The sequence below is a fragment of the Miniopterus schreibersii genome (genome assembly GCF_964146895.1).
Source record: "Miniopterus schreibersii genome assembly, chromosome: 2".
NCBI lineage: Eukaryota > Metazoa > Chordata > Mammalia > Chiroptera > Miniopteridae > Miniopterus > Miniopterus schreibersii.
This window is the reverse complement of record NC_138102.1, coordinates 65,079,502-65,096,020: the sequence shown is the minus strand read 5'-3', so window position 1 is coordinate 65,096,020 and position 16,519 is coordinate 65,079,502.

Below are 16,519 nucleotides of genomic sequence, written 5' to 3'. Positions count from 1 at the left end.
CTTACAATATAGATTACAAAGCTATAATACTCTTAACAGAAAAAGTCTTACAATGTAAGAAAAAACAGAATAGAGAAAAAAAAGCCAAAATATTTGAAGTCAATTTCCAAAAGAAAAAAAAATACAAATAGTCTACTGTGAAATAGTCTACTGTGAAAAGTGCCTTCATTGTTTTTTGTAACTAAAGAAATACAAATCTAAATCCAATGTAACACTTGATTTGAAATTAGTAACTATTTAAATATTTAATAATGCCCACTGCAATGAAGAAATGGATATTATACACCTTTTATATACTTTTGGTCAAAACAGAAGTTGGTGCATATTTTTTGCAATTTGTTAATCTGTAGTGATTTTTTTAAATTTTAGTTTTGTTTAAAATATTACACATGTCCCTTTTTCTCCCCAATGAACTGTTCCACCCCGTCCCATCCCCCTCCCCAGTCCCTCTCCCCACCATTGTCCATGTCCTTGGGTTGTGCATATATGCATATAAATTCTTTGGTTAATCTGTAGTTATTCTTAAGTATTCATGGGCTTTAGTCATATAATTCAATTTATAGACATTTAACCAGAAGGCAATTCTTCAGAATGTGATTTAGGAGAGAAAAAAATTGTGCATAATCTACATTTTTAGTGGTTAGAAGATTATTAAATAAATTTTATCCATAAAATTGTATATTATAATATATATTTGATTTACATTTTCAATATCTTATTTTCAGATAAAAAAACAAAAATTGAATCTCCCTTCTATCCTTGGATATTACAGTGTAAAGTATAATGTAACAAAAATATCAATTTTAATCTTTGTGAAGTCAAACTATATCTGTAACCCTAAACCCAGCTAAGGTTAAAGATGAGTGCAGAAAGATACAGAAAGAGAATGTTGAGGTTGCAGATCTCAGACAAAGGCAGCAAAGTAGTTTTCAAAGGTAGGTGGCATATCAGTTGGGAGAAATCCAACAATCTATTATTTACAAAATAGGAACAAGCTGGTAGCAGGAAGCTTTCTGGACCTAAACTGGCAACAAGTTGACGCCAGAGAGGTCAACTTGAATGAGGAGTTGCAGTGGCAAGACAATTTGTTGGAAGCAGCCTGTCAGCAAAGCAGAGCAAAGGAAGATATGCATTGTTGGCAGCCCTACAGCTTTGGATCTCTGTGGGCCAGCTAAAAATAAGTGCCAAAAGAATTGACACGCACTAAAGCTGCTATAAGGATACTTCATTATGAACCAGAATGAATACCTGGTAGTGTGAAACGTGGTTCCACCCTGACTCCCATGTGATCCTCCTGCAAATACTAGTCCAATAATTTACTTCAATAAAATATGTGTAATTTTTTTAAAAAAAATTATACAGAAGCTATATAGTTATGGCACAAGAGAAAACTGCAAGTGGAACAAGAAAAATGTATATATCGGACAGTGGCATGGACTGGTAGGCACCTTAGATCCTCCCCACCACTCACCATATAACAATCTGACAAAAAAGCCCAGCTGTCAGCTTCAGGAAAAGAGTTGGTCCGTGATCCAACACCCCAACTTCCATAGGGCTGCCCAAAGAACTAGCATCTGTCTTAGAGCTCTGACAGGTCCAGCATAATCTGGTTGCATGGAGGAGAATGGAGATGGCAGTTTAAATTGCGAGATGCCATATCTTCCACCCCAACCCAAGCTCAGCAAAGAGTGAACAGACAAAACCACAACTGTTTGTTTCTTCCAGGGAAGAAAAAATGTTGCTAGAATCCTCCAGAATCTCTGGTTGAGCTTATTAGTGGTAGACTACTCCTGCAAGGCCAGTCTATAAAAATTGGGATAGGAGCCTGCCTGGTTTAATGTGCAGAGATCAACACAGAGAGTTAAGGAACATAAAGAATCAGTCAAAAATGTTCTAAACAAAGGAAAAAATATGAATCCCATGAAACTGATCCTAATGCAATGAAGTTATATGATTTACCTGATAGAGAATTCAGAATAACTGGCATAAAGATGCTCACTGAGGTAAAGAGAGTAATGCATGCAGAAAATGAGAATTTCAACAAAGAGATAAAAAATATTTAAAAGAACCAAACTGAAATCCCAGAACTGAAGAACACAGTAACTGAACTAGAAATTTACTAGAGAGATTCAACAGCAGACTAAATCAGGCAGAAGAAAAGACTGGAAAACTTAATTGCAGGTCATTGGAAATACTTCAAAAAAGTAAAATTTAAGAGAAAAATAAGTTAAAAAAACCCTGAAGAAACGTATGTGACACCATTAAACAGACAAATGGAAGCATCATGGTGGGGAGTGGGGTGTCTCAGAAGAAAAAGGAAAACAGAAAGAGCCAGAAAAGCTGTTCAAAGAAATAAAGGCTAAAAATTTTCTAAATCTGGGGAAGGAAATGAACATCCAGATCCAAGAAGCTTAAAGGACTTAAATTTTGATGAAGCAAAAGAAATCCAAACCAAGATGCATTATAATCATTTTCAAAAGTCAAAGACAAAGAGAACATTTTGAAACCATATAGAAAAGAACAACTTGTAACATACAAAGGAGGCCCTCATAACATAATTAGCAGACATTTTCAGTAGAAACCTGGCAGACATGAAGAGAGTGGAATGATATTTTCAGAGTGCTAAAAGAAAAAACACAAGCCATGAAAACTATACCAAGCAAACTGTTCTTCAAAAATAAAGACTTTCCCAGAAATACAAAAGTTGAGGGGGTTCATCAATACTAGACCAAACTGTAAGTAAAGGTAAGTATATAGGCAAAGAAAGAATACTGCATTACTGTAAAGGTGATGGGTAAATTACTTTTAATTTTAGTATAAAATTAAACAGCAGAAGTATTATAAATAACTATAAAATATATATTAAAAGATACAGAATATGAACAGATGTATATTCTGACGATAACAACATAAAGTAGATGGGGAAGATGTTAAAGCGTAGAATTTTTATATGCAATTGAATTTAGGTATCAGTTTAAAATAGACTGTTTAAACTATAAGGTATTTTATGTGAGTCAAAAGCAAGCATGCACTCACGCAAAGTATCTACAGAAGTTACACAAAAGCAATAATTATAATAATAATGATAAAGTGTACTGACTTTTTAAAAAAACAACAAAACATAAAAGAAAGCAAGACAGAAAAAAAAAAGAACTACGAGACAAAAAAAAACAATAATACAATGAGAATAATAAATCCCTGTCTATCAATAATTTCTTTTTAAAATGTTTTATTGATTTTAGAGAGTGAGGAGAGGGAGAGAGAGAGAAACATCGATGTAAGAGAGAAACACTGATCAGTTTCCTCCCATACCAAACACCCCTACCAGGGACCAAATTCGCAACTTGGGCATGAGCTCTGATGGGGAATTGAACCAGCGACCTTTTAGAGTATGGGACCACACTCAACCAAGTGAGCTACACTGGCCAGTCCTGTCAATAAGTACTTTTCATCTAAATGGATTTAACTCCCCAATAAAAAGACATGGAGTGACTGAATGGATTTAATAAAAATAACACCAAACGATATGCTGCCTACAAAAAACTTACTTTAGACTTAACACAAATATCCTGAAAGTAAAGGAATGGCAAAAGATATTATATACAAATGGTAACCAAAAGAAAATTGCATGCAAGCAATATCCAAAAGGGAAAAAGGATAGTTATACTTACATCAGACATAACAGACGTTAAGTCAAGTTGTGTTGAAACAATGAAGGGCATAATATAATGATGAAAGGAAAGATACACCAAGAAGATACAACCATTATAAATACATATGCATCCAACATCAGAGTGCCTAACTATATAAAGCAAGCATTGACAAAGCTGAAGAGATAGACAGCAATACAATAAGAGCAGCTTTCAGTACCCCACTTTCAATAACAGATATAATATTTATAAATTTGATCAATAAGGAAACAGAGAACTTGAACAACAAAATACATACAAAACATTCCACCCACGCAGTAGAATACACATTCTTAAGTGTACATGGAACTTGATCCAAGATAGATCACTGTTAGGTCACAAAACAAATCTCAACAAATTTTTAAATGAAATTATATCAGTATCTGTATTGAACACAAGGGAGTGAAACTAGAAATCAATATCAGAAAGAGAACTGGAAAATTCACAAATATGTGAAAATCAAGCAACACATTTTTGAACAACCATTGGATCAAAGAAGAAATAGAAAAGAAAATTAGAAAATACCTCAAGACAAATCATGAAGAAATAGACTGTCTGAACAGACCTATAACTAGTACGGAAATTGAATAAGTTATCCAAAACCTCCCAACAATGATAAGGCCGGGATCAACTGGCTTCACTGGTGAATTCTATCAAACATGTAAAGAAAAATTAATGCTAATCCTTCTCAAAATCTTCCAAAAAAATTAGACAAGGGAATACTTCCAAATGCATTTTATGAGTTTAACATTAATCTCATTCCAAAGCCAGACAAAAATATAAGAAGAAAAGAAAAGAAAACTACAGGCCAATATCTCTGATGACCATAGATGCAAAAATCCTCAACAAAATACTAGTAACTCAAATCCAATAGCACATTAAAAGGATCCTACATATTGACCAATTGAGATATATTCCTGGGATGAAAGAATGAATCAACATATGAAGATCAATTAATGTGATACCTGATATTAACAGAATAAGAGATAAAAGTTATGTCATCATATTAATAGATGCGGAAAAAGCATTTGACAAAATTCCATGCCTTTTAATGATAAAACTCTCAAATTTAGGTATAGAAGAAATGTACCTCAACATTATAAAGGCCATATGTGAGAAGTCAAGTCAGTCTATGAAGTGAGAGCAAATATTCACAAATCATATATTTGATAAGGGGTTAATATCCAAAATATTTCATGAACTCTTACAACTCAATAGCAAAAAAACAAATTTTAAAATGGACAAAAGACTTCAATAGATATATTTACAAAGAAGATATACAAATGGCTAATAGCATATTAAAAATATTCAGTATTACTAATTATCAGAGAAATGCAAGTCACGCACAATGAAATATTACTTCATACTTGTCTGGATGGCTATTATCTAAAGAAAGAAAAGACAACACATGTTGGTGAAGATGTGGCGAAATTGGAACCCTTGCACAATAAGTAGGAATTCAAAATAGTATAGCTGCTAGGGAAAACAGTACAGAAGTTTCTCAAAAAATTAAAAGTAGAAATACCATATGATCCAGCAATCTCACTTCTCTGTATTTATCTAAAAGAATTGAAATCAGGGTCTCAGAGGAATACTAGCACTCCCATGTTCATCACAGCACGATTCACAATAGCCAAGAAGCAAAAACAACTTAAATGCCTTTCCACAGAAGAATGGATAATGAAAATGTAATATATACTTACAGTGGACTGTTAGCCTTTAGAAAGAAGAAAATTCTGCATTATGAGACAACATGAATGGAAGCTTGAGTACATTATGCTAAGTGAAATAAGCCAGTACTTAGACCAATACTACATGATTCCACTTGTATGTGGTATCTAAAATATTCAAGTTAATAAAATATAAGAGTGGAATGGTGGTTGCCGGGGGCTAAAGATAGGGTAATTGGGAAGTTGCTAATCAGGGGACATAAAGTTTGAGTTAAGCAAGAGCTGCTGTACGACACTATACCTATAGTAAACAATAATGTATTGTATATTAAAATTAATTAAGAGAGTTTATATTGTGTTCTTAATCATGGCAAAATGACATTTTTAAAAGGGAAGGAAAGAGGAAGGAAGGAAGGAAGGAAGGAAGGAAGGAAGGAAGGAAGGAAGGAAGGAAGGAAGGAAGGAAGGAAGGAAGGAAGGAAGGGAGTTAGTTCTTTCCAGATGCCAGTGTGGCTTTTATCATTAACTCTAGAGAGAAGCTTATAGCACTCTATACCTTCCTGTATTAGTTTCCTACTGCTGTGTAAAAAAAAATACCACAAACTTAGTGACTTAAAACCATATCTGTTTATTATCTCACAGTCAGAAGTCCAGGTGAACTAGGTTATGTATCTCCATAGGGCTAAAATCAAGATTTTGATTGGGTTAGACTCTTATTTGAAGTCTCAGGGGAAGAAGTCACTTTCAGATTTATCGATTGTTGGCAGAAGTCATTTCCTTACAGCTATCACTCTGAGGTCCTTTTTTTTTTTTTGCTGCCTGCCAACCAGAGTTCACCCTCAGCTTCTAGAGACTGGCCACGTTCCTTGACTAATGGCCCTCTTCATTTCCAAGCCAGCAATATCACATCAAATCCCACCCATGCTTCAGATTTCTCTGGCTTCCTCTTTTGCCACCAGAGAGAGAAAGTTCTTTGCTTTTAAGGGCTCATATGATTGGATTAGGCCCATTTGGATAATGTTCCTTTTTAAAGATCAAAAATGTCATATGTTGTGCATTGAATTATATTCCCTCCAAAAATATGTTGAGGTTCTAGCATGCAGTACCTCACATTGTGATCTTATTTGGAAATAGGGTCTTTAAAATGTAATTAAGTTAAAAATGAGGTGAAGGTGGGCCCCAATATAATATGAGTGGTGTCCTTGCAAAAAGAAGGAATTTGGACATGGAGACAGACACCCACAGAGGGAAACTGATGGGAAGACAAACAGGAAGGACTCCCTGTGAAGAGAGGAGCAGAAATTGGACCTATGCAGTTGCAAGCCAAGAGATGCCAAGGATTGTCCACAACCAGCAGAACCTCGGTGGAGCCAAGGAAAGATTTTACCCCAGGTCTCAAAGAGAAATTTACCTCCCAGAACTGAGGCAATAAGTTTCTGTCATTAAAAAATTAAAAAGACACATAGAACTTGAAAAGGAGAGCTAACGAAAGTCAAATAACACAAACACTCAAAAGAAAGTGTTAGCCAAGGAAGAACATGGAAGAAATAAAATTTTAAAATAGTTTAAAATAGTTTTAAAATAGTTTTATAAAATATTATTTTAAGTTTTTTCAGAAATCAAAGATGACCAGAATATAGAGATTGGAACAGTACATCATATCTGAGAAAAAGGCTGATCTGGGATCATCAATACTGAGCCACACACTGGTAAAATTTCTGGATTTCAAAAAAAAAAAAAGGAGAAAAATCACTAACATTCAGTTTCAGAAAGAAGTTAAACCTGAGTGGTTATATAACAATTTAAGAAAGTAAATAGGTCTTTCCTTTATTTTACTGAACTTAAAATGAACAGCTAAGGCCAGCCAGGCGTGGTTCAGCAGTTGAGCATCAACTTAGGATCCAGGAGATTGTGGATCGATTCCCGGTCAGGGCACATGCCCGGGTTGCGGGCTCGATCCCCAGTTGGGGGCGCGCAGGAGGCAGCTGATCAATGACTCTCTCATCATTGATGTTTCTGTCTCTTTCTCTCCCTCTCTCTTCCTTCCTCTGAAATCAATAAAGACATATTAAAATTTTTTTTAAATGAACAGCTAATTCCTATGTGCATGAATACATTCTAAACAGAAAAACAATGGAAAGGTTCCAAGCCCATCATAAAGGACTAACATAAATCTGATTCCAAAAGCCATTAAATACACCACCAAAAAAGAATACAATAGATTAATTACATTTATACACCAAAATAAAACATTAAAATTAAGTAAAAGTGCATTTAAAGAATAATATATGTAAAGTAATCTGTTAATAAAATTTTTGACATAGCTGATTAAAGAAGAAAAATAAATAGATAAATTAAAAACAGGCAACACCAATTTCTGGTTTTAAAGTAAAGGGAAAATGAATAGGATCAGCTAAAAGTTATCTATAGAGCTACAAGGGAAACATTGTAACCCAAAAGAAATGAGAGTATCCTATTAAATTTGGGATTATCAATGCCAGCATTTACTAGTTTAAGATCAGTTTTAGAAAGCACAATAAAACTTGAAAAATATGCTTATTAAATATAAGGGACTTTCACTATTTACAGTTAAGTCAGATAGATTTAAAAGCCTACACACTCACAAAAACATAAATGGATTCACAAGTAATCTATGACCTGCATATTAGAATGACAGAAATATTGGAACAGAAAACATTTTCAAAGCTATAGATTAAAAAAATCATTTTCTAAAATAAAGAAAAAATTTAATATGCACATCAAAAGCAATAGTATCTCTTGGAAATATATACACCCAGCAATCAGCATTATGACCTAGGCTGGTGATGTTACTGGATTTACTATATTAAATAAGCAAGTTACCTATGGGAGGAAAAGTGAAATAAAAATAAAACATAATAATCAAGTAGACAAAAAAAAGGTCATAGAAGAATTAATAATATAGTAAGGTAATTTATATACGTGGGTGTGTTTGTGTATGAATATACATGTATTTCTATATTCAAAAACAGAGCAATGTATGATCATTCGAAAGATACAAACATGATTGAACTAAAAAAGAGTTGACTTTCAAAATTTGAAAAAAATAACTACTTTTTCTAATTTTCCAAAAATAAACAGATGCTCTGCAATGCACTCCCCAAAGCTGCAGCAAGTTAAGTATATATATATTTATAATTTTACTACAAGTGTATTTCTGGTGGTCTTTGGTTGTTGAATTTAGCACCTGCCTCAGAAAAGTTGTTTAAAAGATTTATGTCCATCTTCAATATGGAATATTCTGCAACTTTAATAACATGAACAGATCTCCAAGACATATTTTTATATGAAAAGGCAAGTTGCAGAGCAACATAGACAGTATGTTCCAATTCATATTTATAAATAATTCCATATAAAAATGTACTCCGATTTGAATATCAAATTATCCATGGGGGAGAGAAGAGTAGAGAGATTTGAATAAAACTTAAATGTTTTAGTCCTTCTACGTCTGAAATGTTTGGATCTTTCAAAAAGTATATTCTTGCATTCTGTGTTTAAAAATCAAAAAATATTTTTGAAAGAATTATCTGACAAAGGCCTAAGTTAGATATCTCCCAGTGCCAACTACTGTAGTGAATTGTTAATTAACCTGATTATGCAATTTTCCTGATATTTTGTTTTTGCAAAAGCAGAGTAAACGGTATTCTATAAATTCAGAAGGAAAGGGATAATCAGTGACACCAGAAGTACTTACCCATCTACTAACTGATGGCTGAAAGCATTCATACCATTAGTTTAAACTTTTGATCTCATTAATAATGCCCTAAAGTGTATGGCACTTTAAATAATTATTAATTACATTTAAAGGTGAATGATTCTTGGTCCCTTTCTTAGAAAAGGAAGACACTGGAGAAATTTGAAATAGTGAGAAGATCTAACGAAAAGCAGGGAGGACTGCAAGTCCAGAAATAACAAAGATAAGCTCATGTACTTGACAAAAATACCTAGAGCCTGAAATGTAAGACAACACAATTGGGAGGTCTTCAGAGAAGGAATATGAATGCAGTTTAAAAGAAAAAAAAAGGGTCTTGAACTCATTAGCTACTTTTAATATTTTAAAATATAAAACCAAGACTTTGGATTTGGCCTGGTTAAATTCAAACAGAAAGAACAGAAAGGACAGTGATATAAATACAGATGCTGTCACGGATTTCAGTAGGACCCTGACCCCAGTCCTTCACTATCACTTTATATTTTTAATTTCTGATGAATATTTTCCAAACAGTTAGGCTCTAAATTTGGCAAACAACTAAAGACTGGATATTTAAAATATCCCAGGAACAACTAACCCAAGCACCCAAGGCTCCATAACAGAAGAAGGAGTGATGTTAAATTTAAATTCAACACAATTGTCTTTTGATTTAAAAAAAAAAAAAAAAAAAAAACTAGACCAAGGAATAATTATGTGTAAGTTTACTTTTAATATAAACAAAACAAAGAGAAAGCCTGCTCAGGCTAAATATCCAAGCACAAGTTTACTATGGTCATAATGCTGTGTTACAGTGGGCCTTAATAAGTGGCTCGCCTAAGTATCTTCCTACGATATATTTTCATTTCCTTCAGGAAGTGGGATATATTTTTAAAGGAGCAGATTTTATTAACTTCTTCAGGGGGGAAAGAGGTTGTGTCTAATAAAAACAGAGCATTCTTCTCATTAATCTAAACATACTTTTACTTTTTAAAATAATATACTTGGAGAAATATTAACATATTTTTCTTAGCAAAAAAAGGTGAACAGGAAATTTAAACACCGAATGAGGAGGGTAACAAGATAACCTTTAAGGTTCTGTTCAGCCCTGAAGGTCTATGATCCAAACCAAACGAAGCTGCAGTTAAAATGCAGACATTGAATCAAAATCATCTGCTAGCATCAGACAACTCTTATAAGCTGGATTTTAGGTTTATATTCTCCTTCATTCAATTTAATCAAGAATGAGATTGCATTTTGAATAAAAAATTAATAAATAGCCTATTGAAAAACAAATGGTTTTATTCAGGAGAGATAATTCACAACTGGGAAATAAAAGGTCTCTTTAATATATCACTGCCACTGAATTACATAGTCATCCAAAGAAGTACCTTCTCTCTCATTCCTTTGCTTTTACTTGCTGCTAATAGCATGCTCAACTTTTTCAGTAAATAATTATTATTTAAAACTCCTGGGCTTCTGGTGATTGGTTACTAGCTTTGTAAAAGATGTTAATACATTTATTTTTATATCCATTATCCCTGGTTTTATTTTTGTAACTTTTTCTTTTGATACAATTTCAAACTTATGGAAGTTATGTTGAATAGTACAGATAGCTTTTACTCAGATTCAACAACTCTACGATTCAGCCCATTTCTTACTTTAACATTCTCTCTAAACACCATACACACACACACACACACACTTTTTTTTCTGTACCATTTGAGAGTTCATTGGAGGTATCCTGCTTTTTTATTTCTAAATACTTCAATGGGTATTGGCCTATTGCAAGACACTCTTTTACAAAACCACACTACAATGATCAAAATCAGGAAATACTATTCTTTAAACCAAAGCTTGTATACAGAATTATCAATGACCCAATTAAGATCATTTAGTTGGCATATCTCCTTAATGTTAGAAGAATTCCCCAGCTTTTGTCTTTTGATACTTTGAAATTTTAAAATACAGGCCAGCAACTTTACAGAATATCATTCAACTCCTTTTTTTGTCTCATGTCTCCTCAACTCTAGATTTAAGGTTATGCATTCCTTAAAGAAAAAAAATACCACAGTGCACTATATTATAAGGCCCCTGATTTTTATTTTCCCCAGTACTAGTGATATTAATTTTGATTGTCTGGTTAAAGTGGTGTCCACAAGACTTATCTACTGTAACACTACTATTTTTCATTTTGTAATAAGTGATTTGAGTGTGGAGTGCACTTTGAGACAATGAAAATATACTATTCCTTCTCAAATTTTCACCCACTAATCTTAGCATTCATTAAAATCCTAATTCCATTTTCCTCATAATTGTTACTTGGCTTTCATGGAAAAGAATAGCTTTCCTTTCACATTTATTCATTTTTTCATTCATTTATTCATTTGTTTACTATATCAATATGGGCTCATAGATTATTATTTTATTTATTATTGTCATTATTGATACTATCAGAGTATTTATGTATTTATTTGTCATTTACCTATTTATTATCGTCATTGATACTCTCATTCTATCATTAGAAAGTTGATGCTCAATTTCCTATATTTGGTTAATGAGACTTTGGGGTTGACTCCAGTGTCTCTTTGATATGTTACCATGTTTCTTATGTGTGCAAGATAATGTTTCAGGATTAGTTTGTACTTTCCTCATTCCTTACACTTTTTATTGGTAAGTGGCATTTATTTTCATTGAATTTATCAGGGTGACATTGGTTAATAAAATTATACAGGTTTCTAATATACAATTCTATAACACAACGTCTGTATACAGTATTGTGTTCACCACCCAAAGTCCAGTCTCCCTGTCACCGTTCATCCCCCCTTTCCCTTCTTCTACCTCTCCCACCTCCCTTTCCCTCTGGTAATCATTATCCTGTTACCTGTGTCTATGAGTATGTTTTTATTAATTCCTTCACCTATTTCATCCAGTCTCCAACCCTCGCCCCTTCTGAAAGCTGCTGGTCTGTTCTTTGTATTTATGAGTCTGTTTCTGTTTTGTTTGTCTCTTTTGTTCATTAGATTCCAAATATAAGTAAAATAATATGGTATTTGTCTTTCTCTGGCTTATTTTACTTAGCATAATACCCTCTTGGCCCATCCTTGCTGTCGCAAAAGGTAAGATTTCCTTCTTTTTTACTGCCAAGTAGTAGTCATTCTATTGTGTAAATGTCCCACAGCTTTTTTATTCACTCATCTGCCAATGGGCACTTAGGCTGCTTCCAAATGTTGGTTATTGTAAATAATGCTGCAGTGAACATGGGGGTGCATATATTCTTTTGCATCAATGTTTTGGTTTTTTTGGATATATTCTCAGAAGTGGAATTGCTGGGTCTTAAGGCAGTTCCATTTTTAATTTTTTCAGGTAACTCCACACTACTTTCCACAGTGGCTGCGCCAGTCTGCATTCCCACCAATGGCACGAGGGTACCGTTTTCTCCACACCCTCGCCAACACTTCTTGTTTATTGATTCATTAAGATAGCCATTCTGACAGGTATGAGGTGATATCTTCTTGTGGTGAAATCTGTACTTCTCTGACGATTAGTGATTTTGAGCATCTTTTCATATGTCTATTGGCCGTCTGTTTGTCCTCTTTGGAGAAGTGTCTATTCAGATCCTTTGTCATTTTTTTAATTGAATTGTTTGGAGGTTCTTTGGGTGTTGAGTTGTATAAGTTTCTTTATAAATTTTGGATATTAATCCCTTATCAGATGTATCATTGGTGAATATGTTCTCCCAATCAGTGTTTTGTTTTGTTTTTTCATTTTGTTGATAGTTTTCTTTGTTATGCAAAAACTTTTTAGTTTGATGTAGTCCCATTTGTTTATTTTTTCTTTTGTTTCACTTGCCCAAGGAGAGATATCAAAGAAAATATTGCTACAAGAAATGTCCAAGATTTTACTGCCTATGTTTTCTTCTAGGATTTTTAATGGTTTTGAGTTTTACATTTAAGTCTTTAATCCAATTTGAGTTTATGCTTGTGGATGGGTTGGGTTTGTAACACACTAATGAATTGTGAGATAGTTGGCAGATGTTTAAGATGTGTGCATATGATATAAGGAGGTGGTCTAGTTTCATTTTTTTGCATGTATTTGTCCAATTTTCTCAACACTATTTATTGAATAGACTGTCTTTACCTCATTATATATTCTTTCCTCTTTTGTCAAATATTAACTGACCATAAAGACATGGGCTTATTTCTGGGCCATCTAGTCTGTTCCATTGATCCAAATGTCTGTTTTTATGCCAGTACCATGATGTTTATATTACTATGGCCTTGTAGTAGTATACTTTGATATCAGGTAGTGTTAATACTTCTAGGCTACCTCAACAGACAGTTCTAGGACATATATGCTAATATACACATATATCTATAATTATTTCTCAACCCATTTATATCTATGTCTATAGATATACATATCCATATAGATTTAGATGTAGATACAGATATGGGTATAAATAATGTGTGCATGTATATAGTATATGTAGCTCATACAAATAAATCTAAATTTAATCCATAACCACAGGATCCTTTCTTGTTTCCCACCCTTGGTAACACTGTCCTCATTGAGAAACTGGACTTTCATTATTCTCAAAACAATTAGTCATTTTCTCAAGCCTATGATACATAGAGAGCATTTTCAGTATTATTAACATATACCCCTGCAAGAAGCAAACCTACAAAGCACAGCTCAAATTTATTACAGTCCTTGTGGGGCTTTTTGGTGGGGGGGGTTGTAAAACATATATTCAGAACAATGCACATATCTTAAATATAAAACATAGTGAGTTTTTACAAATACACACTCCCATGTAACTGCCATGACCTCATAAAATACAGAATATGTCCATTACCCAAAAATGTTTCCTAGCACCTTCCTCCTAAAATGCTCCCTCCCACCAGATAAATTGGTTTTGTCTGTTATTAACACTCATATAAACAGAATCATAAATTATGTGCTACTTTGTGTCTATAATTTTTGCACATCACAAATATCTATGAGATTCATCTAAGTTATTATATCTAATCAGTAGTTTTGTTTTATTACTGAGTAGTATTTCTCTATATATAAGTAAATGTAGCACAGTTTCCTTTACCCATTATCTTATTGATAAACATTTTAGATATCTCAAATTTTTACTATTATGCATAGAGTTTTTATGAACAGTCTCTTTGTGGTAATTTGTTATTATTTTTATTAGATAAATACAGTCAGTTCCACTACAATGTCACATATGTGTTCTTAAAAATTACTATACTATGAAAAATTTTTCAGTAAAAAAACACAGGGCTTATGGGGAAAATTAGGTTAAGAGCTTAATACTCAAAACTCTTGTCAGTGAAACATAAACAAAAGAAAGCAACATTATGAAAACAGTTATACTGTTTTACATATATTTAAGTTAAGAACACAAACACTACAATAAATATGGCACTTTACCCTGCAAAAGATAAAACTGGTTTGTAGAAGTGGGTATTTGAAGTGTTGCAATTTGAGAGTTGTTTTGAGTGGTGGGAGGAAAATTTTCTGATATAAAAAGAAAAGCTATAATACCAGATGTGGATGGGTGTGGTTTGTAACACACTAACGAATTGTGAAGTAGCTGGCAGATGTTTAAGCTGCGTGCATATGTATTTATATATTTCCACACAGCTCAATTCAGCTGAACTTCGTGCTTTCTGCATGCAGTGTTTGTCATAGACAAGACTGCACATAAACAAGTAAAATGCATGTGTTATGCTCAATTTGTTCCCTAAAATATCAATAGCATTAAACCAAATTTGCATTTTTAAAACAAGCATTATAGCTGAATTGACTGTACCTAGAAATGCATTTGCTGAGTCCCAAGGTAAGTATATATTTAACTTTGTAAGAAACTGTCATATTGTTTCCCACATTGTTTGTACTGTTTTAGAATCCCACTAGCATTGACTTCATTAATTTTTGCTCTTATCATTTTATTCTTTCTACTTATTCTTTAAATATGTTTTTATTGACTTGTGAGACAGAGGAAGGGAGAGGAAGAGAGAGAAACATCAATGAGAGAAATATGATCGCTGCCTCCTGCACGCACCCTACTGGGAACAGAGCCCGAAACCTGGACATGTGCCCTGATGGGGAATCGAACCCACCACCTCTGGGACTATACTCAACCAATTGAACCACACCAGCCGGGGGCTTTCTACTTACCTTGTGTTTAATTTGCTCTTCTCTTTCTAGCTTCTTAAATTTGAAATATAGATAATTCATTTTAAACTTAATTAAATGCCACAAATTTCCCTGTAAGTGCTGCATTAGTAACTACCCACATATAGTTATAGACTGCATTTTCTTTATCATTCAGTTTGAAATATTTTCTAATTTCCTTTCTTATTTTTTTCGTTTATATGTTATTTATGTGTATGTTGTTTAATCTCCAATATTAACACAGTCCCAAATATCTTATTTTTAATTTATATTTTGTTTTTGGTAATATATCATGTGCGTAAGATTACAATTTTTTAAAGATATAGAAACTTTTTTAGAGCCTAAAATATGGTCTGTTTTGATTAAGTTTTCTCTTCTACTGAATAAATATGTGCATTCTAAATATTAAGGATGCCACGTACTATAAGCATAATGAAGATCCAGGTGGCTGAAGGTTTGCCACATGTGTACCATTACTGACTCTTTGTCTAGCTTTTGTAACAAATAATCTCTTTCAGGTTAGATAATGTGTTTTGATCCATCTTTAAGTTCAGTGATGCTCTCGTCTGCTGTCCCCAATGTATAAATACAAAACAATTCATCATGTGAATTTTTCATTATCAGTTTTGTACTTCTTCTAAGTTCTAGATTTTCTATTTGTTTCTCTTTTATAATTTTTATTTCTGCACTGAAATTCCCCATCTGTTTATCATTGTGAATATGTTTCTCTTTAAGTCCTTGAACATATTTGAAATAGCTGTTTTAATATTCTTTTCTGATAATTCCAACATCTGATTATCATCATCAGTTTCTATTTATTACTTCTTTTCTTGCCAATGAATGACATTTTCTCATTTCTTCTCATGTCTAGTGATGTTTGATTTTATGCTCAACATAGTGATAATATATTGAAGAGATTCTGGATTCTATTTACATACTATAAAAGTGTTGTTTTCTTCCTGTCAGTCAGTTAAAATGAATGTATTAAAGCTTCACAATTTCTCCTCCTTGCAATGGGCAGCAGCTGAAATCTTTGCTTATATCTTTCAGCCTCCCTGCTGTTGCTTTTCACCAGTAAGTTGCAGTGTTGTCTGAGGGTTTGAGTGGATTGATATGGAGATTATACACAGATTTTTAAGATGTCTTTTTTTAGGTCCCTCATTTCTAACATTTTCCTCCTTACTTTTCAGCTGTCCTAGAAGACCCAAACTACCTCTAAAAGACATGACAGTAGCAGCTTT